A 27,305-nucleotide genomic window follows, 5' to 3' on the forward strand; every position below is an offset into this window, starting at 1 on the left:
AATTCTCCTGCTTGCGTTGTAGGCACTCTTGGCTCCCTGGTGTGGTCGTTTGACCTTCTTTGCCTCCCTGTTAGCTGGCTGGGGTAAGTCCAATAAACCAGAGGGTAGGAGTTGCAAGTCTGTTGAGGCTCAGGGCCTGGCTATCACATGGACAGTCCAGAGATTCAGGTCCCCTGAGTATACACTAAACCCCAGTGCCAACCGCAGGTCCAGTAAAAGTAACAGGAGAGGCTTGTGAACAAAGATCACATCTGAGTCCAACTCCATCACACTCAGGAACACAAACTCCAAAGTAGGGCCAACTGACATGGCACTGAAGTCCATCTGCCATGACCATAGAACCTGTGAGTCTCTGTAGCCCTCAGAAGAACCAATACCTGGGGTTGTATGTACTTTATCTGTCTCTGGGACTCTGCTGAGGTGTGCATAAGGGTAACCCCTCCGATGACCTCCTGGCTCTTTTTTGGAGACTCATAGCCATATAAACTCATTTGTCCTTTCCATTTTCCCCCATTTATTCAAGGTCAAAAAGCATTTTTCACTCCTGATATTACATGTAGGCTGAGATATTCTGCTGGTCTGGGTTGAGCCTTTTATTCAGGCCATTCTCCAGCCACATCATCAGCTGGTACTTGGTAGTAATCCCTCGATGCCAGGGAGGCTCATCCCTGGGAGTCATGTCCCACACTGGGGGGAAGGCAATGCATTTACATGCTGAGTTTGGCTTTGAGACTGGCCACATTTGAGCAACATGAAGGCTCCCAGGAGGTAACTCTTAGGCACCCTGCAACTCTAGGCCTAGTTCTTATTTCAGGCACAGAGGCTCACAAGCATAGTCATTAGCATCAAGGGCTTATTGTTGGACCATCCTTCCTTATTGGTCTTAGCCATTGCACTCGGATAATTATTGCTGTTCCATTAGGGAATGCGACAGAGCTCCCCCGGCCAGGAACTCAGCACTCCCCCAGCCATCATTCCCAACTGTAACCACTATGAAAATATCCAAACATTTTTATGCACCCTGCACATATGCCCTGGAGAACTTTCTCCCAACCATGCACCCCCCCACCAATAATACCCCGCACCAGTATTCCTACCCCACCACCATCGAACCCCTCTGTGGTAGAAGGATCCCTTGAGATGTCTAGTTGGGTGATTTTTCACAATGGTGCTCGTGAACCAACTGCCTCAGAATCACTTGGAGAGTCTTTTACAAATGAACATTCTAGGGTCCCATCTACTGCATAGCGATGCCCAGGGATTTCCTGTGATGCTCCAATCCAATTTCCTGAGGAGCTGGGGAAAGAAGGACCGAGATCTCCAGAGTAGCAGTCTACTCAATAGCCTCTCTGCAAACTTCCAAAGGATTCTACCCTTCTAGGCATGAAAGCAGGTTCCAGCTTGGCTGCCAGCAAGGTCCACCTGGTGAGGAGGGGATAGTGCTTCTGGAGAAAACTGTGATGAGTATGGAATTTATAATTGGGCTATTTCAGCAAATATTTGTGTGCTTTGCTGGAAGGTGCACTTTCAGATCAATTCTGCACTGTGCCTTTTCAAAATTATTTTTCCAAGCTTGCAAAATTGAATTTATTACTGATGTAAAAATTAGAAACTCAGAAATCAGTCATTGCTTCCTACTCTCAGGAGCAGTTCCAGGACTTTTTTCCCCAGTTTTTGTTCTGAGCACAATTCAATACATAAACTCTTTATTGAACACCTACTATGTTTTAGGCTGTAGAATTATATCAGTGAGCCTTTAAAGGCCTCATCCTGAATGGACTTCTACTTGTCATATTTGGCAATGGATCAGGGTGTGACGTTTAATGTCAAAACAGGTGAGAAAACTGAAGTCCACCATTTCCGAAGTCACAAAGCCAAACGGTGGCAAGTGGCCCAAGCCGACTCCTGAGTCAGTCCAGTGTGGGAATCCCCAGCATGGTACAGCTGGGAAATGTGGTAAATGTGAACAAGACAATGGGAAAATATGATGCACACTTTTTTTTTAACCTCAAAGTAAAAACATATTTATTTACAAAATATACAGTTTCACAGAAAGAGCTTCGCTTTACACACATAAACTTTATAATTACACAGAACCATGTAAATGATGTTAAGTGTCCCGCCTGGCCAAAACCAGTGGGAGGGGCCTACTTTGGGGTGACGTCTCTCCCTTCCCTCATTTCACTAGCCACCAACCAGGAGCCTCCAGCCTGGCCACACCTAATTTGCATGAAGAAGCTGACTGCAGCTGCACAGCTCAATCTAACACAAAACCTGTCCAACTTGGAGCACCACCCCCAGGGATAAACCTGTTCGAAGAACAAAAAGAGAATCAAGGAAACAAAAATCGAGATGAATACCTGATGCCTCCCATGGGGCGTCCCCAGGCCACGCGCCTTCCACCTTTCAGCCCGCAGGAGAATGGCCAGTGTGGGCTCTTTGGCCCTAAAAACATGCGGATTCTTAAAAAATGCACTTTCAGCACTCTGTGACATTAAAAAAAAGATGGAAACCAGTTTGGAACTTTGGTTAGTCTCGTGGTGAAAACGAGCAGCAGCCCGGGGCAGGACCGGCAGCAGCCCGGGGCAGGTCTTTGGCAAATTCCTCTCCACCTGTCCTGGGAAGTTTGCCCTCGTCAGAGCCAGCCAGTCATCTGCGGAGAAGGCTGTGTCCAAACTAGCTTTTTACTATTTTTCTCTACTGCGCAACTTTCCCCTTGGGGATCTTCACAACAAATGGGTCTCAAACTATTTTTCCCTACTCTTGGGTTAACAGAAACAATAGAATTTTTTTAAAAGCCGCAGTTGGCTGAACGAGTGGGACAAGGACAAGAAACGGGCTCTGACTAGCCAAATTACAGCGAGGCCAGCGTGGCACTCTGGGGAGGAATGGGGGGAGCGGCTCGGCCTGCCCAGAACCTGCCCCGTGGACCGGGGACAGCATGGGTGGGGGGTCCTAATGTGGACCCCTCCGTGGCAGGCCTTACAGAAACAACACTTAGGAAGACACACCCATCCACTCACAAAAGACATTTCTGAGAGCTAGGCCTTGAACTGCTGGAGTGCCACCTCTCACAGGGAAGGCTAGAGCCCTCCTCAAACGGAACCCCAGAGCCGCCAGCGTTCTGGGGTGCCCTGCCCTCGAGCCGAGCCCTGCAGGGGCCTCCCCAGCCAAGGACCCTAATTCAGGTCCAAGGGGCCTGCTGGGGGGCGATGACACGTTACTGAGGGCCGAGGGCACGTACCTTCACTCAACAATTCAAACCAAAAGATTCAAGCTCACCCCTGCCCCGGGACCTGCCTGGATGCCGGTGCCCCAACGGCCACCCCAGGGGCCTCCCCTCCCAACTGCCCTCAGGTCACACCATCCCCACCCAGAGACTGCCCACCCTCTCCTCTCCTGGGACGAGGTGAGGAGGGCACCTATGTGCTCCCCCCGGGAAGACTGCTGGCCTGGACGCCCTGCAGGACCTGGAGAGAAAGGGCATCTAGCAGGAAATCTGCCAACACTCTTGGCTGCATTTTGCAAAAAGACGTGTTTTTTACATCGTGTGAAACAGGAAACCATGTGATGAACCCTGGCCACTCACCGCCCCCCACCAGCCCCTTTCCACGGAGAACTGTCCCTTGAAGGAAGAGGAGGAAACCTGGAATCACAACCAGCCCATGGCCCAGGGTCCCCCTAATAAGGACAGAGGGCACGGGCCAGTGGGGGACGCTGGCTGCACACACGTGGAAGACACACTCCAGGAGAAGCTTACAGGGATGGCTGTTCAGACGCGTTCAGGAGGGGGAGCCAAGAGCCTGCCCCTTGAGACAGAGGAAGCAGGGACTAAGCGCTAGCACTTGTTCCAATCGGCGGCAACTGGTTAACAATGATAACAAAGGTCCACAACCAGGGAAGCAGAGTTGGCCCAATGGATAGGGCGTCCGTCTACCACATGGGAGGTCCGCAGTTCAAACCCCGGGCCTCCTTGACCCGTGTGGAGCTGGCCCACGTGCAGTGCTGATGCGCGCAAAGAGTGCCCTGCCACACAGGGGTGCCCCCCGTGTAGGGGGGCCCCACGTGCAAGGAGTGTGTCCCGTAGGGAGAGTCGCCCAGCACGAAAGAAAGTGCAGCCTGCCCAGGAATGGTGCTGCACACATGGAGAGCTGACACAACAGGATGACGCAACAAAAAGAAACACAGATTCCCGGTGCTGCTGATAAGGATAGAAGCAGTCACAGAAGAACACACAGCGAATGGACACAAAGAGCAGACAATCGGGGGTGGGGATGGGAGTGGGGGAAGGGGAGAGGAAAAAAAGTCCACAACCACCACGTACCCTCATTTTCAGCTGAACTAAACCCCACTAAGCCTGGGTGTTCAGTCTGCCTCCACTGCAGAGAACACAGCTCTAGCAGCAGCTCTGGCCAATGAAGCTTTTGTTCGGTCACTGGCCATGCATAGTTTCTACTTCAGACAGCCTGTCCTTTGCGTAGGCACCTGGATGGCAGAGGTCTGCCGGCACCAGAGCTCAGAGTTTCGTGCTCAACTACGAAAGGGGCCGGAGAACCCCTGGTCCCTCCAATTCCTCGCCAGTCTCCTCACTCGCCAGCCGTCAGTCCAGAAACAGCTTCTGGAAGGCCTTTCGGGAACAGTTGGAATGGCAGATGTCAAACTTGGAGTCCCAGCACTTTTGGCAGACAAACACTTTCAGAACATTGGATTTTCAGATTTTTGCACAGGACAGGTGAATCCAGGTGTGGCACTCGTTACACTCAATCATGGGCAGCCGGCGAATGGCTTCATGCAGAAGCACGTGAGAGGTCCCAGGAATCGTCATCTGAGTCCACCATTATGTCCTTGTCGTTGCTGGTGCTGTCCTCGTCCTGGAGCACAACCTGCTTCCCCGGCTGGACGATAGTCCATTTGCCTTTGGTGTTATATCTTTGGCCTGATTGGGCAACACCGTGGCACAGGAGCCACTCGTGCGAGTGTCGTAGTCCCCCCCGAGCAGGGGTCGCCGGGGGCCTGGGGATATCCTGCAGGGTGGGGCTGGTGGGGGTCTCTCCGTATGGGTTGGCTGCCCCCGGCTCCAGCAAGCTCCCCACATACCCCTCCTTTGCGGGCACATCACTGTCCCTTCGCTTCCTCTTCGTCTTCAGCTTGTCAGTTTTCTTTCTGTCCAGCAAGAAGGTACTGGGCTTGGCTCGCTGCAAGAGGGTGGGCTGCAGGTGGCCCAGGCAGCGTTCTGAGGCTGGCAAGGGCCCCGGGGAGATGTCGGTGAAGCTGGCCTCCCAGCTGCCACTGTCGTGGGTCCCCGCGGAGCCGTTGGCAGGGCTGGGGCTGCGCCTCAAAGGGACTTCCTCCTTGGAACGAGGAATGTAGCCGGCGAAGGCCAAGACGAGGGTGCAGAATTTGTTGAAATCCTCACCGTGTGGCGCCTCTTGTAACTGGGGGAATGCTCCTTTCGGTGGGGCCCGGGCAGAAGCGGGTCAGGAACCAGAGGCTGAGAAGGGGCCACAGCGCGCTCTGGCCAGCGCGGGGTGGTGGGGGCGGGCAGTGCTCGGGGCGGGACCCCGCGCCGTGCCCACACCCACGCGCCGGCTCACTGAGGCCGTGTCTCTGATGCACACTTGATTATCTGCACAGAGGAGTGACAACGGGGTTGGCTCTGGAGTCCTTTTGAGGGCGGCAGGTTTTCTGGGCTCACCACACTATGCAGGGTCTCTTGAGGTGGACAAGTGGATGACAGACTTTCAGGACTCAGGGGTCATCCCCTTCAATCTTCTACTATTTAAAACAATCTTGTACAACTCCCGTGATGAGGAGCTCCCTACCATCCAAGTTAGCTCATCCCTTATTTGGGCAGCCCTGACTTTTGGGATTTGCTTTTTAACAATGAGATGAGGTCTCTCATGCTGTGGACCCAAAGACCCTGGGACCCACAGATCATGTCTGCTCCCTTTGGCCTGTGAAATCCCCTCAGAGACTTAGAGGTGACCATGACATTGAGCCTGATTTTGTCCAATTGAGTGCCTCAGGTTCCTCAGCCATTGGGACCAGAACTGGTCCTCTTCCCATGTTGTCTCCCAACACCTGATGCACTGGGGTGCTCACAGAGCTCAGCACAGCACTCCAGAATTGAAGGCAGGACATAATCCTGTGATGTCCACGTCCCTTCAATGCTTTATCGCAGGAGCTGCCTGTCCTGAGTCACAAGATCTTGTGACCCAAAGTCCATCTACTAATGACCCCTGCTCCCCCTGAAGGACACAGGTACCTCCTGACTCATCCATATATGAGGGGGAGGGGTGGGACAGGCAGGGCACAATGAAAACCCAGTGATACAGAAGAGGATCTCTCAATTCACAGCACTCAGTTTCCATCTCTTGATACTCAATGTGTGGTCCATGGACAAACAGTACAGCAGCACTTGGGAGCTTTTCCAGAAGTTTAAAATGTCAAGCCCCAAAATGTTACATTTGCTGAATTTGGGTATCTGGGTAAGGGTGGGGTATGCTGGAGTTCTTTGTATAGGGCTTTGTATTATTTTTGCAATTTTCATGTAAATTTGAAATTATTTTTAAATAAAAAGTTTAATGAAAAAAACCCCCTAGGTCTCACCCTATATCTACTGAATCAGAATCTGTGTTTTAACAAGATTTCTGGGTTATCCTACTGCTTTTATCTGCCCTTTATGAACCTCAGGGTGATGTTGCTTAACTCAACCTCCAGGGTGTGACCCGTGTTCATTCCAGAAGGAAATAAAGGAGCCAGGATGTCAACACAGGTCTTTTGACCCTGAACTAATATATCTGTAGCAGAGAACTCAACAGGCATGACTGGACTTAAAATAAAACATGTATAATAAAGAACTTGGCTGGTCTTTATCCCCAGTTCCTGGGAGACACCCTCTAAATCTTTGGAATTTCCTGTGATGGGAGTGTCTGGTTATTTATGGTGGGTGTCATGGTCACACCTGATAGTTCATGCTAACAAGATGACTCAGGCTGGGACCAGTCCCACTGCAGTGTTAGGGTGGGGGCTGGCCATGCTGGAAACACCAATCATGTGACCAGGGAGTTGGGGCTTTGAGCCATGTCCTATCTTCATATGGCTGGACTCTGGGGCCGGGAGTGGAGCTGGAGTTCAACCACCTGGGTACTGATTCAGTCAATCCTGCTTACGTAATGAGACTCCAGTAAAAACTCTGGACACTGAAGCTCGGGTGAGCCTCCCTGACTGGTCAGCACATCAGCATCCTGGGATGGTGATGTGTCCCGACTCCATGGGGAGAGGAACCAGAAGCACCTCAACTGGGTAGATGTCATTAGGCAGGGGCAGGGCAGGGTTGACATCCAAAGCAGGGGGAAGAGCACGAGCAAAGGAATGGTATAGGGAATGGTTCTGTGGTCAGAGCAGAGGGTATGTGGAGTGGGAGGGAGGCAGGAAAGGTAGGTTGGAGCCAGAGCATGGTTAGCCTTAAATGCCAAAAGGTGCATTGTCTATGGTGCTCCCATGTGCAGTTGTCCAGGCTGTGCACTGTGTAAGGCTGAGTCTCAGGGAGACATTTGCATTTCAGGCATCGTCATTATTTTGAAAGTTTATTATAAATCTGTTCATTCTGAAGAAGGGTGGTTTGAACATTTATCATGACAATTTCTGGCAGATGGAAGGAAAGTGTTTTACTCTAAATGGGTTGATACAAATTGTTCTGTTTCTACTTTTTTTTCTTTCTTGCCTACCCCCACCCCCACCCTGCTGTTTTTGGTGTCTGTATCCATTTGCTGTGTGATCTTCTGTATCTATTTCTCTTTTTGTCTTCTCTTCTCATCTTTCTCCTCTAGAATTTGATCCTGGGGACCTCTGATGTGGAGAGACATTCCCTGTCAATTGTGCCACCTCAATTCCTAGTCTCTGCTGTGCTTCACCTTGACTCTCCCTTTCATCTCTTTCGTTGCATCATTATCTTGCTGTGTGACTCACTTGTGCGGACACGGCTCACTGCCTGGGCACTTGGCTCGCCATGTGGGCCCTTGGTTTGCCATGTGGGCACTTGCATGAGGACTTGGCTTGCTGTGCAGGCACGCTTTCTCTTCTTCTTTTTCACCAGAAGTCCCCAGGGATCAAACCAGGGTCCTCCCACATGGTAGGCGGAGGCCCGATCACTTGAGCCACATCGCTTTCCTGTTTCTACTTTTGCAGGAGGAATAAATTTGATAATTGTAAGACCTAGTTCTTGAAGATATAGACTGTAGAATGCAAACCTAAGACATACTCTGAAAAATATCCAGTTTTAAATTAATTTTCTCTGTACCAATTTCACATGATGCTTTATGTAAAATTAGTATTACAAGTAAAACAATGTGGGTAACCAAAACAGCGTATAAAATGCCTCTGAAAGCATTGAAGGAATGAATGAATTCTTTGAAGAAAAATTAAATGATAATGTTAAAGGAAAAAAAATATTTTTAAAGATTTATTTTATTTATTCCCCCACCCCAACCCCAGTTCCCCCTGTTGTCTGCTCTCTATGTCTATTTGCTTTGTGTTCTTCCATGTCTGCTTGTATTCTCATTAGGCAGTTCCGGGAACCAATCCTGGGAACTTCTGGAGTGGGAGAGAGGTGATTACTCTCTTGCACCACCTTAGTTCCCTGTTCTGCTATGTCTTCTTATTTTTCTCTCCTTTGTGTCTCTTGTTGTATCATCTTGCTGCGCCAGCTCTCCACGTGGGCCGGCACTCCTGTGCAGGGCTGCATTCCTGCGTGGGCCGGCACTTGGTGTGGGCCAGCTCACCGTGTGAGCTAGCTTGCCCTCACCAGGAGGCCCTGGGCATTGAACCCTGCCCAATTAGTTGAACTACATCCGTTTAAACAAATTGCAGATCATTGATACTAACTTCTCCAAAGAAGGGAATATGAAAAAAAAGTCAGAAGATGAATTTTAACTGATCAGCAATTTATGATCCAAATAAAAATTCAAAATCAACTTCTTTTAAAAAATATTGGATGAAACAACGTTGTTTTTAAAAGCAAGTTTTGTAATACTGAAAAATATCCTAACCTTTTACTCTTCTGAATAATATAAATAATTTGAAGAATTATGACAACTTCGAACCATTATAACTATGTGAAAATTTACAATAGAAATTGGCTGCCATGCTATTGATAGGGCATTGAACTGTGAAGAACTGAAAACCTTAAACTGGTTTTAAACTCTCCAATTGACAATTAGCAATACACTTGCATCAATAATTTACTGGATGCATTTTGCAGCTCTCAGAATATATTTAACTTTGCCAATATTGGTTGCCAATGGAGAACATAACTTCTTGAATTTAAAATGTATTTAAAATCACTTAAGAATTATAATCTGTCAAATCTAACAACCATCTCAAGATATCAAAACAAGAAGGGATTAAAATGATCATACACATTTTGTTTCCATGAAGGCACAATGCATAAAGGAAAGAAGCATGTTTTTAGAGTCTCTGGAATAGCAGAGCCTGAGACAAAGGTTTGTGTGCAGATGGTTCATTTTAGGAAAATGGTCCCAAGGAACTTTAAGAGCGAAACAGAAAGGAAAGTCAATCTAAGGCATTGTTATTGGATCAGGCAGGGTTCTTTAGAGAAACATAACCAACAGAATATGTATGGATGTGTGTGTATATATATGTGTGTGTGTGTGTGTGTTTATTTTAATTGCCTTTCATGCTTTTGGGGACTGTTAAGTCTGAAATCTGTAGGGCAGGCAGGCTGGAGACTCAGGCAGGAATTTAAACTGCAGTCTTGAGGCAGAATTTCTTCTCTGTTTGCTCTTAAGGCGACTGATTGGATGAGGCCCACCCATTATCATTGAGGGTCATCGCCTTTATTTAAAGGCAACTGATTGCAGACAATCACATCTATGAAATACCTTTGCAGCAACATCTAGATTAGTGTTTAAAGAACTAGGTTCTAAGGCCTAGCCAAGCTGACACACAAATTAGCCGTCATAGTTAGCCAGCCGGCCCCCACTGGCTGGAGTTGAATGTACCTGGAATTGGCTGTCCATGGGGCAGAAAAAAGGAATATTCTCTTCTGACATCCATCCCCCATTGGCCAAGTGTTGTCGCTCTATGAGGGCTTAATGTCCTTGTACTGCAGTTTTCCCATTTGCCACAATGTCCTCCCTGGCTGAGAAGAAAAACTCCAGAACAGAAAGCATGAGATGGGGAGGAGGGGGCGCAGCTGTGGGAAGGGTTGTCAGACTATGCCTGTACCCACTGGATTGTCTCAGAAACAGGTGGAGTGAAAAAGGAGGCCAAGGGGATGTGAGGTAGGACACAAGAGGTATCTAATACAACACAGAACAGGTTTAAAACACATAATTATATTCTAGGCCTAATTATTGTGAATAAAAGTAGCACTGGACATATAGTACACAAATCTTCAAGGACAGCTCAATGATTTTGAAATTTCCTTTTATATTTTATATTCTGGTATATTGTTACTAGCAGCGTTAAGCAAAATAAAACCATACTCATTTAAATTTTCCTTAGGAGAGGGTGACTTATTCTAGTTTAGACCAAGATGCCATGTGGACTCACAGGTGGATCTTTGAGCAACAGTCCCAAACGTGATAAAGATGGATCCTGCTTCACTCAGTGGTTGAGATTGGAAAAATTGGGGCCAAGCTGATTTTTTTTTAAATGGAATATTTTTAAAAGCCTTAATTAGGAGAACTTGTTATTTTAAAAATACAATAATAAGGGAACTGCTTGAGAGCAGGTTTCTCAGTCTCGGCGCTTGGACCTTTCGGGCTGGGTAGTTCTTGTTTGTAGGGCTGTCCTGTGCATTGTAGCAGCATCCTGGGCCTCCACCCACTAAATGCCAGGAGCATATACTTCCCCTGCCTCCACCCTGCTTGTGACGAACAAAAATGTCTCCAGACATTGCCAAAAATCCCTGGAGAGCCACTGCTTTAGAAGATGCAAAGCTAATACTTTCTCTCCAAGAATTCTGTTCATTAAGTTCTGGTTTTCTTAAAACAAGATAGTTTACTATTTCCCCAGTCCTGAGGATTCAATGAAAAAAACACAATTTGGGGTCTAAATGATGGGATGGCCAGGCCAGGGCTGAGAGTTGCTGGATGCTGGATCACATCCTCCAACCACAAGGCTACTTCCCACTCACAGCTCGACCTAGCACGTGGGTGGTGGGAACTGATTTGGAGGAGGACGGGGGAACACTGGTTAGGAACGTGTGCCGTGGTACAGCAACAATACGAATTGTGGGGCTAACATCAGGCAGCACGGAGCAGAGCTGGCTGACCAGATATGGCCCCTGGTTCTTCAAGTCTGAAGCTCAGTGACCTCTTCTGCCCCGTGAGGACACAAGAGCCTGGCACAGTGCTAACGGTGTGGGCTCAAATAGCACAGGCAGGACTTGAATCTCCCATGTGTCAGAGTGCTTTATAATTATCCCAGTCCTTCACATTCACTCACTTACCTGATCCCCACAAACAACCTAATGAGGTGCAAAAGTCTGGAGATGTTTCCCCCAATTTCCTGAAAAGGAAATTGAGACTCAGAATGGGGGGGGCATTCCTTCAAGAGGGGAAATAATGGAGTCAGGATGTCAACACAGGTCTTTTGATCCTGAACTAATGTATCTTTAGCAGAGAATTCAATAGGCATGGCTGGATTTAAAATAAAACATTAAAATGCTGGACATTATATATCCTGCCATAACCCACTGAATATACTGGGGGAGAGTGTAAACTGCAATGTAAACGGTTATCTATGCAGTGCAGCAGTGCTCCAAAATGTATTCACCAAATGCAATGACTGTGCCACAATGATGAAAGAGATTGTTGATGTGGGAGGAGTGGGGTGGGGGTGGAGGGTGGGGTATATGGGAACTTCTTACATTTTTTCATGTAACATTTTTTGTGATCTATGTATCTTCAAAAAAATTACAATTTAAAAAATGATGGGGGTGGGTGGCTGGGGAGAGGGCTATATGGGAACCTCTTATGTTTTTTAATGTAACATTTCGGGTGCTCTATTAACTTTTAAAAAAAAGAATTAAAATATTAAACTAAATTTTTTTAAAAAGTCTATTTTACCACTCAAAAGTTACCTGCCAGTGAGCATTCATTATGGTATCAATTATAGCAAAAAATCAGAAACAACCTATATTTTTGTTTCTGTAATATAAGAATAAGGGGTGTGGCATTTTGAGATTTTATGAATCCCAGAAAGAGAAATATTCTGTTTTAAACTAACCCATTCTGGTGGGTGTGAGACCCATTTGTCTGGATTATGCCAGTGGGGTGTGAGTCATGTTTAGTCTCTGCCCTCTTGCTGGGTCTGATATAAAGAGATACAGAGACTCAGATGAACAGAGGAAAAAGCAAGCCAGTATATTTGATCCTGCAGTGAGAGAGAGGACTGACTGAGCATGAAGCCCCCAAGAGGCTGGGCCTTTGGAGTGGCTTAAGGGGAGACCAGCCCTGCTACGTGCCTGATAACTTATAGCTGACCTTGGGAAGAAAGTGCAACAGCTGAGACTGATACAGGAGGCCTGGGACGAGACAAGCCCTATATCTGGTTGCCCTCATCTGAGCTCTGGGAGATGGTACAGCCCAGAAGGGAAGGCAGAGGTTAGGTAGAGATTGCCCGCCATCTTGCCTCAACATGTGGCAGCTGACTTGAGTGAGAAAGCACCTCTTACAGTGCCTTGAGTTGAATTTTTCACGGCCTGGGAAAGTACGCTTTTCCCCCAAATAAATACCCTTTATCAAAGCCAACACATTTCTGGTACTTTGCATCAGGCAGCCCTTGGTCAAACTAAAACAAGAGATTTAATTTAGGAATGTAAGAGCTGAAAAGAAGGCCAAGTCATTCTCATCTTCTGGGCAGAAGGCCAAGTCATTCTCGTCTTCTGGGCGTCGGTGCTGACAGTGAGGGTCTGAAAGGGGGAGTTGATGGACCAGAGACTTAGTCACTAGTCTCTTCAGCCTGAAGCAAGGGTGTGGGTTGGGAGATCAAGGAAGCTAGTGTGTCTGACCACCAAAGGGGGACCATGATGTGATCACTCACGAAAAGTTCTGTGAAGCTGCCACACCTGATCACCACCATCTGCTGTTGTGATGGCCCAAGAAAAATGGTCTTTGCCTCATCTCTACCTTCCAAACTGTGTGCAATTTCTTCACTTTGGCAAATCCTAAACTAAACAGGGAAGAAGATTCCGGGAAACATAGTTCTTATCTTTACACAGGTGGTGGTGCCAAGACAATCCAGTAGAGTCTGCCCCTTTGTCAACTTGGCATCCATGCAGATCCATTTTAGCCAAGACTGACTCTTAATAAAGTCAGTAGTAACAGCATGTTCCCACCTACAACAACACAACTTCCGTCTTACAACTGAAGACATGCTGTCTCCCCAAAAGAGAAAACACTAAGTCCCATTTGTCATTTTATCTCTCTGGATGGTGTTTATTCCTCCTCTAGCTGGATTATCCTCTCCTTTTTATACCCTATAACTTAAACACTTAACTATAGGAATTAATTAATTAACCATTATTAATACACTTTATATTAGATAGCAGGGAAATGGAAGAGGGGGAAACAGAAAAAGTGGTTAATACATGTAAGTCTATTCATACCAAAACAAGGAAACAGTAAAGCAAATATTTCTTTTGGCAACTGGACATGTGGTTGTAGCCGGAATTTGACTTCTTTCTTCTACTACCCATTCCATAATCTTTCTTGCCCTCCACGAGTATGTTGCCTGGTTAAGGTCATTCTACTGTTTTATCAGGCCTACTGTTCCTGGGTTTTTGGGAACATGGTGAGATTAGTGAACTCTATGAGCTTGAACCGAAGGATTATTTCAGAGAGGTCATCAAAGCCTGATTGCCTGATCTTTCCGTATTTGGGTCTTCTCTTCTTTCCTCCTCCCTCCCTCTCTTTCTTTCCTTCCTTCCTTCCTCCTTCCCTCCCTCCTTCCTTCCTTCTTTCTTTCTTCCTCCTCCAAAATCTTTAGCAGTTTGAAGTGTCCAAATAACCTCAAAGTCCTTATACTCTACATTTCCACTATATTCTATTGCAGCAGCTAGCTAATTGGTCACCTCACTTTCTTTCTACAGACACCCTACTTTGGACGACTACAGGTAATAATGTAAGCAATCATTTTGTCACTTTATGCCATGAACTACCATGATCTAACAATGGTGTCATCTACCTTAATTCTAATATTAGTGAAATAAAATTTTCCATTCCTGTTCTTAAGGATCTGTTCCGCTGAACTACTGGTGGTTTCAGTCAGGAAAACAGAGCCATTACAAGGACTAAAAGAATAGGGGTTTAACATATGAGTTAGGGCTTACTCAAATCTTGGAGTAGGTATGGGAGTGAAGTTCTAGAAGGAAAAAGTTGAAGTGTTGGAAAACAGTTACTAAGCATTTTTTTCCTGAAGCACAGGCACTGCAGGTGGAAAAGACCAAGCTTGCAGGAAAGTCTGAGAAGTTGCACACACATCTGGCCACAAAGTAGGTCCATGGAATGGGAGGTCTTTAAAGCCACTATACCTGTTGGAAGTGCCACGTTCGGTGACCTCCTGAAGATAATGGCTTCCCTTCATGTCTCCCTTCCAAATTGGCGATCTTTCTCTTGAAACCATACAGGAAATGGCATACTAGGAAGTGTAGTTCCAGACAGGAATGATAGTGCCAAGTTGATGGCAAGCCATTCCAGCACAATGTCTAGCATGGAGAATTGGTTAAATGAATCATGGCACATCCATATAATAAAATACTATGCAGCCTCTATCGGGCAGCACTCAACCAGAGAAATAGAAACAGTAGTGGGTATATTAAGAGACTGATGGCAAAGAATTGGCTTATGTGATTGTGGTGGACTGACCAGAGAAGTCCAAAATTCACAGAGCAGGCCTGAACTTTTGACTGAAGCTGCTGTCTAGAAGAATGTCTTCTTCAGGGAAGCCTCAGTATACTCTACAAGCCTTTCAACTGATTGAATCAAGCCCACCAGTTTCATCTTACTTAAAAGTCTCCCTCTTTTACTTAAAAGTTAAAAAATGTAATGGGCTTCAATTACATCTCCCAAATATCTTCACCACAATACCTAGAGTAGTGTTTGATTAGATAATGGGAGACTGTAGCCTAGCCAGGTTGACATACAAAACTGACCATTCCATAGGCATTTTTTAAAAAATGAAGTAATTTATATGTATAATGTGACAATGAATGATGCTATAGAAGAATATTTAATGCTATAGAAAAGTGTTCATGAAATACTAGATTGAAAATTCAGGTAATAAAACAATATGTGGAGTATTTTTCTATTTCTGTAAAAGGATGTCTACCTAGGGAAGTGGATGTGGCTCAAGAGATTGGGCTCCCATCTACCATATGTAAGGTCCAGGGTTTGATTCCTGGAGCCTCCTGGTGAAGGCAAGCTGGCCTGTAAGGTGAGCTGGCCTTAGCGGAAAGCTGGCCTGAGCAGAAAGCTGGCGCAGCAAGATGATGCAACAAAAAGTGACACAGAGGACAGACAATAGGAGATGCAACTGACTAGGGAGCTGAAGTACAAACAACTAAGCATCTCTCTCCCACTTTGGAAGTACCCAGGATTGGTTCCTGGTGCCGGCTAAAGAAAAGACAAGCAGACACAGAAGAAAGCACAGCGAATGGACACAGAGGTGGGTGGCAGGGAGAACTAAAAAAATACATCTTTTAGGAAAAAAGGATGTCTCTCTAGGCATGGACAAAAGAGAGAAATCTTCACACAAGGATGTTGAGTGGTAATTGAGTGCTGAGAGAATGGGTGATGCAAATTTCTCCTTTGGCTTATGTGTGTTTCCTAAATTATTTATAATGAATAAGTGATTCTTTATAATAAGAAAAATGTACGTATTCTATTTTAGATGCATTGGGAAATCTTGCTAACTAAAGAACAGTGGGCCTCTCCAATGAAGGGGTGGGGGAGAGAGATTTCTTTCTTCTCTCCACTCTTTCGGGCTTTCCTTCCCCGTTTGGCATCCGCTTTCAGACACCATAGTTATTTGTGAGCTAGGAAGCTCTGAGGTCCTGGAATGAAAATGCCTCTCTTCTATTCCTCTCCCTATCAAGCATGGGTGGATGCTGTGGGTGAGATGTTGAAAGTAAGCATTTAATTTGGAATCCACAGTGGAGAGACCCTTTAATATAATATTAATTCATTGTGCAAATTAGTGAGGTTTAATAACCATGCAAGCCATCGGGAATCCTAGTGTGACTCAAAATGACATCTGCATTAATGGTCTAATTAATAATGTATATGTTAATAAGAATCTCATTAAAGTCAGGCTACAATTATCAATGCAGGATGCAATTCCTTAGCATCTGTGGGCCAGTGGAGTGTTCTGGTGATTCCAGTTGCAATTTCCAATGATAAATGACCTTTTAAGTCTCATTAATTGATTAAGGGGGCAGCAATTAGTGTAAAAACTCAACTCCTTTGGAAGTACAGAAACGATTGGTGAGACAGTGATGGTTACAGAGCAGGGGGAATGGGAGCAGCGCCTCTGAGGCAGCTGGGGGCTGCACGTGTGTTAGCGAGTGCAGAGAGGTAGAGCAAAGCCCGCTCGTTCACGACTCCTCCCCAAAGCCCAGGCCTGGGCACCGGGCTCTGCTCGAGGGAACTTTTTAACAAGGATCACATCAATATGGATGTACCCTAAAGTTGATTGATCTTCTTCGTCATTTTTCTCTTCGGTTTAGTTGATCTCTCCCCAAGTTTTCCAGTTCTCATTTTAATCTTACTGAAATTATTTCACTCAAGGCTGTTACACCATGAAGACCTGGTTTAGAAATTGGCTTTTTTGGGGGGGTGGGGAGGGAGGGCATATTAACACTGACTCACAGTAGCATCTATAATTGTGGCCACTCTTTCTACTGAGCCCAACTTTCCTGGGTCACATTTCGTAAATCTACAGTGTCAAGAAGATTTGCATCTTTGGTCAATTTTTAGTCGATAAGAATTTCCACCATGTGAGGTTTAAGCCCTCATGAATTTTATTTTCTGCTGATTATTACCACTAGTAATCTTCTTCATAAATTGGGTAAAAGACTGAGAGCTTAGCTTCATTTCTTTGCTAACCCATGCCAAAAATGTGAGAAAGCTTACAAACTAGAGGGGACTGCAGAGAGGAAAGGGAAGGTGGGCAGGGAGTGGGGGAGGAGAGTGGCTGAGCCAGAGGGAGCTACGCAGAGAGAGGAAGCAGTAGAGGAGAGGCGGAGAGACACGGAGAGGTGGAGAGACTGAGAGACGACAGAGAGACCGGAGCAAGCCTAACTGATTGGCTGCTCTGCTTTGACCTATCAGGGCCATGATGTCTGGGGTCAAAGGGCAGAGTCAAAGCCTCTGGCACTCTGCTCATCTACTCCCACATCTCAGAGCTGGGTCCTGTGCAGTGGGGACCAGGGCTGAGTCATGTAAAGCGTCTGTCCTCAGGGTGCCCAGTCAAAGGAGCCCACGTGGAGGCAGAGGCGGATGCACGCCTGGGCCCCAGCACCTGGCGCAGGGACCCTCACGGGGAACGTGCTCGTGGCTGAGCAGCTCTGTCCATCTCATTCATGAGCATTTAGATAGCCTTTACTCTGTCCCATGGACAGTTAGGATCTGAGGATGCAGCACAGTGGGAGAATGAGGAGGAAGAGGGGAGAGGAAGCAAGCACAAAAACTCAGATTTTAAATAAAAGTAGTTTAGACTTCAGTAATTTATTTGTAAGATTGAAGCCAAGGATGCTAAACTGAGGGCTCGTTGGAAGGCAGATGGCACGTGGCACAAGCAAGCAGAGTGCCTGGTGGGGTGAGACTTGACCCTGCTCTTGCAATAGTTTCTTCTTTCTCAGCTCTTGGGTCTGTATGGCCAAAGCTGTTACCTCCAAGGAGGCCAGGAAGGACTTGGGAAACTCAGCTTCTGGCCCTGCCTCTGAGTGCTCTCCTTCTGACCGTGGGCCTCAGTTTCCCCACTTGTAAACTGGAGGTTCTACTTTACCTCTGTCCAGAGCCTCTGTCTCATCGGGTTGCCCGTCCTTGCCATCGGGAAGCACCAGCTGGATCGTGCTCAGAGTCTGGGGCTCAGTCCATTTGTCCTTGTCCTTGACTCCTAGGACCCAGGGCCTGCCAGCTAAGGGGTGATTCCAGACAACTGAGGCTGCCCGTGGCTGGCGCACATGAAGACTCACAATCTCTGAAACCCAGGGAGGGATTTCAGGGCCCACAGTCACTGCATCCATCTTCTGTTAAACCCTCCCTTCTGCATTCACCTACTTGTCCAGCTGGGATGGTTTTCCATAGGATTATATTAAGGTGGGGCCAGGCTCCTATTCAAGATAAATCCAGGTTCCTCGTGTCTGCTCATGTCCCATGAGGCTCATAAGAGGGAGAGACCCGACACTGACTGGGCACCTCCCACGGCTCGGTTCTGTGCCGGCCAGAATCACAGCTACACAGCCAAATCGGATTTAGTGTTCATATCTTGCTGATGGAGAAACAGAGGCTCAGGGAGCTTTAGTGAATGCTCAGGGTCACCCAGCAAGTGTGGAGCAGACCCCGGCCTAGTCCCGATCCTGCCCTCTAGGTCAGAGCACCCTCTGGGAGCCCACCTGTTCCCTCCTCCATTCCCTGGGTCTAGTCCTTTGTCACTGTGGTGGGTCCTGCAGGTACCAACTGCCTCAGCCCTGCTTCTCACTGCCCCAGGAGGTGTCTTGGAGGTGGTCCTGGGCTGCCCGGTGGCTGCTTCTCCACTGGCCAGAACGTGCAGGACCTCGCCAAGCCACCACCCCTGGGGAAGCGGTGGGCTCTGGGCAGCAGCTCTGGGCTTAGCTCTCTCCCTGCTGGAGACCCATTGGAGGGACAGATCACCGAAGTCAGCCCCTATAGCCCCCAGATTGGGTTAGCAAGCACTACGAAATCCCCTGAATTCAGCTGCACAGAATCGGAGTGTTTTAGAAAGGAAGGGCCCGGGAGATGACCTGGTTCTCCCTCTCACCATTCAGAGAGAAGGTTCCTGCTCAAAGTCACACCAGGGCAGGGCTGGGGCCCTCTGTGGGCCTCCACCTCCGCACCAGGCCGGTTCTGCCACCTTTTCTGCCTGGCTCAAAGGTCACCACCGGCACAGCTCCAGGCTTACAAAGCCTTTTCTTGCTTTGCTCCTCCTCCGCTTAAATCTCCCTTTTAGAGTCACTTTCTGCTTTCCCCTTGATAAGAATTTCACAGCAATTCACACACCCTGAGGGGTGAATGCATAACAGATTGCTAAAGCCACGCTGTGGTTATTCCTCCTTCTGCTCAAATAATTCACTTGCACCAGGATGAATACTGCTCTGTCCCCTGTAGTGTTGGCTGAGCACCCACTCTACTACCGACCATGTGGGGGTGCTAGGTGGGGACACAGAGATGGATCCTAAGGAGGTTCCCGTCCAACAGGGACTGGGGATGGGGCCAGAGACAGAGACAGGTAGGGCCAGAGAGTGACAGGGCAGGTGTCCAAGGAGTAGACCCATGAAAGTTTGCACAGCTTCTGGTGGGATATGGGCAGTGAGGTGGTGGAGGAGGGGCCTCAGGACAGGTATTTCACCTGTGGATATGGCTTAAGCAAAGGTATGGGGGTGGGAATTGAAGAGAGAAATTTGGCTGTGTAAGAAGGTAAGTGGTGAGATGAGGTTGCAAACAGGAATTGGGGTCTGACCATGGCCCTGGCCTTGCCCAGAGGTTATGGCTGTCACAGAGATTTCAGCTCAGGGTTCTCCAGAGAAAGAGAACCTGTAGGATATATATATGATATTTGTTGCTATGGGGATTGGCAAGTCTGAATTCCGTAGGGCAGGCTACATGTTGGGAACTCTGATGGCGGTGAAGCTGAATTCCCCAGGAGAAGCTGGCTGGCTGAATAAGAGGTTTCTGACTTCTGAAATCTTCAGTTCTGGCTTTAAGACCTCCAACTGATTGGATGAGGAGACCCCCCCTCATTGCAGAGAGCAATTTCCCTTGTTGATTATAAGAAGCAATCAGCAAGTAGATGAAATTAAGTGACAATAGATGCAAATCCATCTATGAAATACCTTCACCAGTAACAATCAGATCATGCCTGCTTGACCAAACAACCGGACACCATAACCTAGGCAAGATGGCACACAAAGTTAACCATCGCAATTGCCAATCTTTAAAAATCAGAGGATTTCACATGAGAAATGGATTTCCAGCTCTCTGGAAAAATCCAAAGAGCTGGCAACCCTGGGCCTGCATTTCTGCCTGGCAAACACAACTGGTATGTGTTTGGGGATGTGCATTTCCTGTCAAGAGGGTCTGTGCTTCCATCAGGTTTTCAGAGGGGTCCATGACCCCTCCAAAAACTAGAACCACTGTTGAAGAAGAATATTTAATGACTTGGAAGATGTTCATGAAATAATCAGAGGAGAAACATTATAACAGAATATTAATTGTTTGATGAGCTTTTAGAAAAAAATGAAACAGAAAACATTGGTTATCTCTGTGTGGTATGATTAAAAGTGATTTTAATCTCTTTCTTCACTTGTCTCCATTTTTTTCTTTAAACAAGGAGCGTATTTAGGAAGAAAATTACTTTTTGAAATCAATTTTTAAAGTAAATCTGAGAGAGCTGACTGTTGGGAAGCCTTTCGAAGTTTCCTAGGCATGCATAGGAAAAAACTTGACCTCTTTAGTTTGCAGGTCAAGGTCCTTCCACCCTAGTCAGCGTCTTCCCAGCTTTGTCTTCTGCTGCATCTTTGTCTGGACACTCAGGGCCCTCCATCCCCTCCACATCCTTGGGGCACTTGGTCAATATGTGCCTCTGTCACTCCTACCCCCTCTCTTTCCTACTAAGTCCCTGTTCATCCTTCCAGGGTGGGTTAAATGTCTCCTCCTTCATGAAGCCTTACACACCTCACCCTAACAGGGTCATCTGCCTCTTTTTCTGTTGGGATCCCACTTGGACCCTCAATGTAGGGTCGTTCTAAAGCCTGTGTCTGACTCTGCCCCTGGACTCCAGACTTATATAGGGCAGGAACCACAGCTTCTTGATTTGTTGGCTTGTCCATTGGGCCTTGCGTGGAGTATTTGATCAGAAAATGTGTTGGTGCCATTTGACTGGCGATGAATAGGAAAACCAAGATTTTAGCCAGAAAATAAGGATTCAAGACCTGCTCTGCCTCTTAAGCCTGTGTGACTGATTACAGGCAAGTCCTAATTCATTTGTCTACTTGTTCATCTATAAAGTGGGCACACAGAGCTGTTGTGAAGATGAAATGAAATGATGCATGTGAAAGTGCTTTGTAAACTATAAAGAACTAGGTGAATGATACTGTTGTTGCTAATTTCCATTCCTTTAGGGGCAGCTTTTCCTGAATGTTCAGGATGGTGTGGTGAGTTAGTGGTGGAGCCATGGCTAAGATCCAATCCTTCTCTCCCTATAGGCCATCAGCTGTCTTGTTACAGCGACTGTTCAGAGAAACTAGGCAATGCAGCTGGGAGCTTGGTCATTGACTTATCTGGGCAGGTGTTGTGACTTCACATCACTTGCTGCTGGGAGGTAATGGTGAGGGAGTGGTTCTTACCCCTGATTGAGCTCCCCGCAGCCATTGCCATGTCTCAGCAACCCCAGCTCCAGTTACCATCTGTCCCTGCTTGACTCAGAGGCAGGTGCAAAGTGCCTGGTTTAGCTTCTCTTTATTGTTCTCTTTGAGCTTAAGTGTACCTGCCAGATGCGAAGCTGAGGGCTGGACTGGGATAGGAGTGGGGTGGGAATAGGGAGGCACTCTGCTCTGTGCCTACAGTGGGATGGGCATTTAGGAATCTGCCTGGAGGTAGAAAAAAGCTTGCTGTCACTGGGCACACTTAAGAATAGTTGGAAGAGGAAGTAACTTGGGGGCAGTGGAAGTGTTCTGCATGATCCTGCAATGATGGATACGGGCCATGTTAAATATCACCAAAAATTTATAAAAGTATATAATCTAGAATGTAATCCATAATGTAAACCATAATGAAACAATGGTTAGTAGCTATGTTTTAATATCTGTACATCAGTTGCAGCAAATATAGCATTTACATGTAGAAGGATCATTGCTGGGGAAGGGGGAAAAGGGTTTATGGGAGTTCCCTGTATTCTATATGTGACTTTACTGTGACCTAAAACTTTTTTGAAGACATAATAATAATTAAAAAAGGATGTAGACACCCAGGAAGAAATGGAAGAGTTTACCTTGCCACTGTACATGCATGGCAACACCTATTACAGTGATGAGAGGCAGAAAGTCAAAAAAATTTTTTACGATATTTTTCATTTTTTAATACCCCAATTTATTTATTTTATTTTTTCTGAATTATTATGTATTCTATTTCTAATCTTTAAACCTATCATTGCTATTTCATTTTCCTATTAATTGAATTTGGCAATATAATAGACTTCATTTTTTAAGAAGTTTTGGATCACACAGGGGTTCAACTATGGCAGGATGGGAGCACTGCTGTGGGGTGTCATTGATGGGGGATGAATGGGTGGGAGGGAGTTCTGCAGGGCATGCATATAGGGTATATAGATATGTTTGGATGTTTGTTGGGTATTGACATAGTGGGTAGAGTTTCACACGACAACTGAGTGAGTGCTGAGCTCCCATTCCGGGAAATTCTATTGCACCTCCCAGTGGAGTAGCAACAATCTCCAACTGCAAGGGAAAAGACCAGTGAAGAAGGATGATCCAATGATGGGCCCTTAATACTGATGACTATGCTTATGAGCCTGTGTGCTTGAAATTTCAACTAGACCTAGAGCTACATGGTGCTTAAGAGTTACCTCCTGAGAGCCTCCATGTTGCTCAAATGTGGCCACTCTCTAAGCCAAACTCAGCATATAAATGCATTACCTTCCCCACAGCGTGGGGCATGACTCCCAGGAGCTGAGGGATTACTGTTGAGTAGCAGCTGGTGATGCAACTAGAAAAAGACCTTGAATAAAAGGGGGAAATGATAAAGACAAATGATTTTATATGGCTAAGAGACTTCAAAATGAGCCAGGAGTTCCTCAGAGGGGTCACACTTATGCACATCTCAGCAGGATCTCAGAGACAGCCAAAGTAGATACAACCCTAGGTAATGGTGCTCTTTAGGCTACAGAGACACCCAGGTCCTATGATCATGACAGATGGCTCTGGCGTTCAGTGCCTTGCCAGTGATACCTATTTTGGAATTTGTGCTCCTGAGTGTGATGGAGTTGGACTCAGATGTGACCTCTCTATAAAAGCCTCTTCTGTCACTTTTACTGAATCTGCGGTTGGTGCTGGGGTTGGTGTATGCTCAGGAGACTTGAATCTCTGGACTGTCTATGTGCCAGCTGGGCCCTGAGCCTCAGCAGAGTTGCAATACCTATTCTCTGGTTTGTTAGACTTACCCAGGTCAGCTAACAGGGAGATAAGGATGGTCAACCACCATACTAGGGAACTGAGAGAATCTATAGCTGCAAGCAGGAGAATTGCATCCATCAGCCATGTGGGATCTAAGTCCCCTCTCGATTTAGAGGTAGAGTGGGCATTGCCATCCCAGGGTCCTCAGGATGGAGGAATAAAATATGGATTAGAGTGGACTTACTGGTATTCTACTATAGAATTAATGTGACTTTAGCAATGGAAGAAATTGTATCATTGATGTGGAGACAGTGGCCACAGGAGTTGCTGAAGGCAGGAAGAGGGCAAAATAGGTGTGATACTGAGGCATTTAGGGGAGTTGGAATTGTCCTCATTGATATTGCAGGAACAGATGCAGGGCATTATATATCCTGCCATAACCCACTGAATGGACTGGGAGAGAGTGTAAACTACAGCGTAAACTATAATCCATGCTGTGTGGCAATGCTCCAAAATGTACTCATCAAATGCAATGAATGTACCACACCAATGAAAGAAGTTGTCCATGTGGGAGGAGTGCGGGTGGGTGGGGAGTGGGGTATATGAGAACCTCTTATATTTTTTATTGTAACATTTTGTGTGATCTATGTATCTTTAAAAAAAAAAAAGGATAAAAATATAAAAAACAAACAAACCTGCAATCAGCCCCACAGACTTCAAAGGCAGAGAAGATTCTGAACTGTAGAAAAATGTGCTCCCAGGACTTGTGCAAAGCACTGATGTTGGGCACCACCACCCAGCCTTGAAAAGATGTGATAAGTATGAATGGAGGGGGCATAATGCGTTGGTACATTTTGGAGCATACGTCTTACACCAGGTCAGCTATTGCATGCCCAGGGCAGGGGAAAGGGGGTCTCTACTAGACGTTGAGACCCCAAACCTCTGAAACTCCAGCTTAATGCTGTGAACTTGGGTGAGCCACCCAGTTCTGCTGTTTCCCTCTTTCCTTTATCTGTATGATAAGAGATTCCTTCATTCAACAAATATTTATTGAGAACCTACCATGTGAACAAAACAGACAAAAGACCTGCCCTAAAGCAGTTCATATTCCAGGTGATGGCGATCATTCCTGCCTGGCATTGTCACAGGGTGGAGACAGCAGATGGGAAAGTGCCTTGTAAACTGTGGTGTGCCTGTGAGGGGCCATTTGGATCCACCCAGGCCCTGTCAATCAGTTCATCTTTAGCCAATCCAAAAACTATGTTCCTCCAGCATTTGAATGATTGAGGATAATGTCAGGAGGGGAAGAGAGACTTAAATTAAAGAGGCCTTCCTCATGCTTCAATTGCCTTCTAAAACACTGCATTGAATCATGTTTGGTAGCGGTGAGTTTGGAGCAAGAAGTAGCTGTGAGGTCTATTGATTGTCATCTCCCAATGACATTCATTCAACTTTCAGGCACGTATTTGGGGAGTGCCTACTGGGGATTCAAGGTAGATGTGGACAGTGCCTGCAGGGCACTACAGTCTAGTTGCAGATAAGTATTTAGCTAATTACAATACTGTACGGTAAGGGCAGGAGGGGGCAGGGGAATTCAGGTGATACAAGGCCCCTAGCCCGGGCTTGGGAAGTCTTTCTATAGGAATTAAACTCCATTTCAGTAGGTGGGAGTGGAGGGAGCCCACCTGGGTGGACAGACAGGATACACTCAACGGAGAATGGAAGGCACCGGCCTTGGCCACCATCACCCAGCCTTTAAAAGATGTGTAACTATGAGCAGAGGGGGCATAAAAGCACATTTTGGAGTATACATCTTATACCAGGTTAGCTATTGCATGCCCAGGCCAATCAAATGGGATTGTTGCCAACAGGGACAATTGTCCAAAGACAGAGTCGTGCACAGTGTATTGGAGGGAGGCCCTGAGTGTCCAATCTTTTATTTTACAGTAGGGAAACTGAGGCTGAGAGCTGTCTTGAGCTTTCTAGATGGTAAAATGGAGAATCGGTGCCCTAATTGCTAACGAAGGTTCATTTGTACTCTAATTATCACAATTAATATTTTGGTCTCCAGAGAGGGTTAATATTCCTTTTTTACTACTGAGAAAATTAAGAGAGATAAAATGACTTGGCCAAAGTCACATGACTAGTTAGTGGCAGAGCTCGGATTAGAATTCAGACCCCTAGATACTAAACTCCCACGTGAGTTCTACTATGTCATATTGCCTCCAAAACTGATTCTGAAGACCTTGGAGACTGTCTAGACCAATGGTTCTTAGACCTGGCTGCACATTAGAACCACCAGGGGAGATTTAAAAAACCCCAATGCCCAGGCTGTAGCCAGAATAATTATATCAGAATCTCTAGGGGAGGACCCAGGCATCAGTATTTTTAAAAACCCTCCAGGTTATCCCAATGTAAATGTGTGTTCAGATCCCTTGTTTATCTTGTTAAAATGCAAATCCTAACGTATGACTTGGGTATGGGAATTTTTTAAAGCTAACACTGATGCCTCTGGTCCAGGTACCACACTTGATTAGCAAGGATTTAACATGTTGCTGTTTGCCCTGACAGTCCCTTTTTCTGTCCCCTTTCCCTGTTTGCTCTCTCTCTCTCTCTCTTTCTCTCTCTCTGACACACACACATGCACACACATACACACACACATTCACACCCCTTCATCGTGGCCTGGGCTTTTAAGTCCCATGCTTCACACTAAGAGGAATTTTCTACCAGGGATACTGAAGCCCACAAAATGTAGCTGCTCTTGAAAATACTCAGGACCTGCATTTAAAGCATGATTGTTCTGGAAACCCACACTTTTCTAATGAAGAGAAAAAAAACCAACAACACTCAAGACCCTTTGCAGCCTTCTCATTGTTCCAGGGTTCTGGGTTTATACCCAGGGTTCATTCCAGGGTGACTCTTCTCCCTGAAGTCAATTCTTCTTGAAGAAAGCCTTTAGGACTACGCAGAGGAAACCTGCCCTGACATATGGAACAATTATCCGGCTCCCAGGAGCAGAGAAATGCTGCACAGACTTTCAGGACCAGCACTGGGACGAGGGCGAAGCAAGCGAGGTGCTAGGGCACAGTATTTAAAGAGAATTTAAAGAGATTCTCTCAAGAGCTTCTTGCAAGTGCTGACCCTGCACCTGCACTGTGCTGAGCACCAGCATCTCATGCAGTGTTGCTCCCAGGCACCTCAGGTGCCTCACCGGCCTTTCAGACCTGCGCAGGACCCCATGCCCCTGCCTGCATTCCACCTGCCACATGGCCTGCCTGTCACAGAAGCCTCATGTTTAGCCACCTCTGTCTTCCCTGTCCTTCCAGAAGGCCCAGTTCCTCAGCACTCATCCCTGGGTTCGTTTCCATGCCCCTAGGCACAAGGCAAATTTCTAAAGCAATAGTTCTCAAAGTGTGGTCCCTGAACTAGTGGCATCAGCGTTATCTGGGAACTAATTAAATGATGAGTTCTCAGGCCCCACCCCAAACCTACTGAATCAGAAACTTGGAGTGGGGCCCATCGATGGTGATCTAACAAGCCCTCCAGCTGCTTCCAAGGCCTGCTCAAGATTGAGACCCAAGGGTGGGGGCTCTGACTTCCGCAGAGCCCTGTTGGCCATGCCTTCCAGGCCTCTGTGCTGCGCGGGATGTGCGCGCCGGCCGCCTCCCTCTACTCCAGGCCACAGTGCCCCTGGCCCACGGCACACCCCAGGCCGACTCCTGGGGCCAGGCCGACTCCTGGGGCCAGGCCATACCTCGCAGGCTACTCGGTCTCCACGGACTTCATTAGCCCAGGAGCACCACGGGCGGAGGAGGTCTGACTTGGGAAATGGAGTTTTAACGAAGAGAAGGTTATCTGAAGCAGGCCGCAGGAGAGGCCCTGTGAGCCGGGGGGAGCACCGCCTCCA

The 27,305-nt window shown here is 46.9% G+C and overlaps 1 protein-coding gene and 1 pseudogene across 1 annotated transcript in view; one reads left to right on the forward strand and one right to left on the reverse strand.

Annotated features, from left to right (window-relative positions):
- Nucleotides 1-27,305, forward strand: part of ALDH1B1 (aldehyde dehydrogenase 1 family member B1) — a 316,919-nt gene that overhangs the window by 161,552 nt on the left and 128,062 nt on the right. The gene's annotated exons all lie outside the window — the stretch shown is intronic.
- The window catches only part of LOC101443938 (PHD finger protein 13-like), a 78,127-nt pseudogene continuing 55,422 nt past the window's right edge, over nucleotides 4,601-27,305 (reverse strand).

The sequence above is a fragment of the Dasypus novemcinctus genome, chromosome 8 (genome assembly GCF_030445035.2).
Source record: "Dasypus novemcinctus isolate mDasNov1 chromosome 8, mDasNov1.1.hap2, whole genome shotgun sequence".
Classification (NCBI taxonomy): Eukaryota; Metazoa; Chordata; class Mammalia; order Cingulata; family Dasypodidae; genus Dasypus; species Dasypus novemcinctus.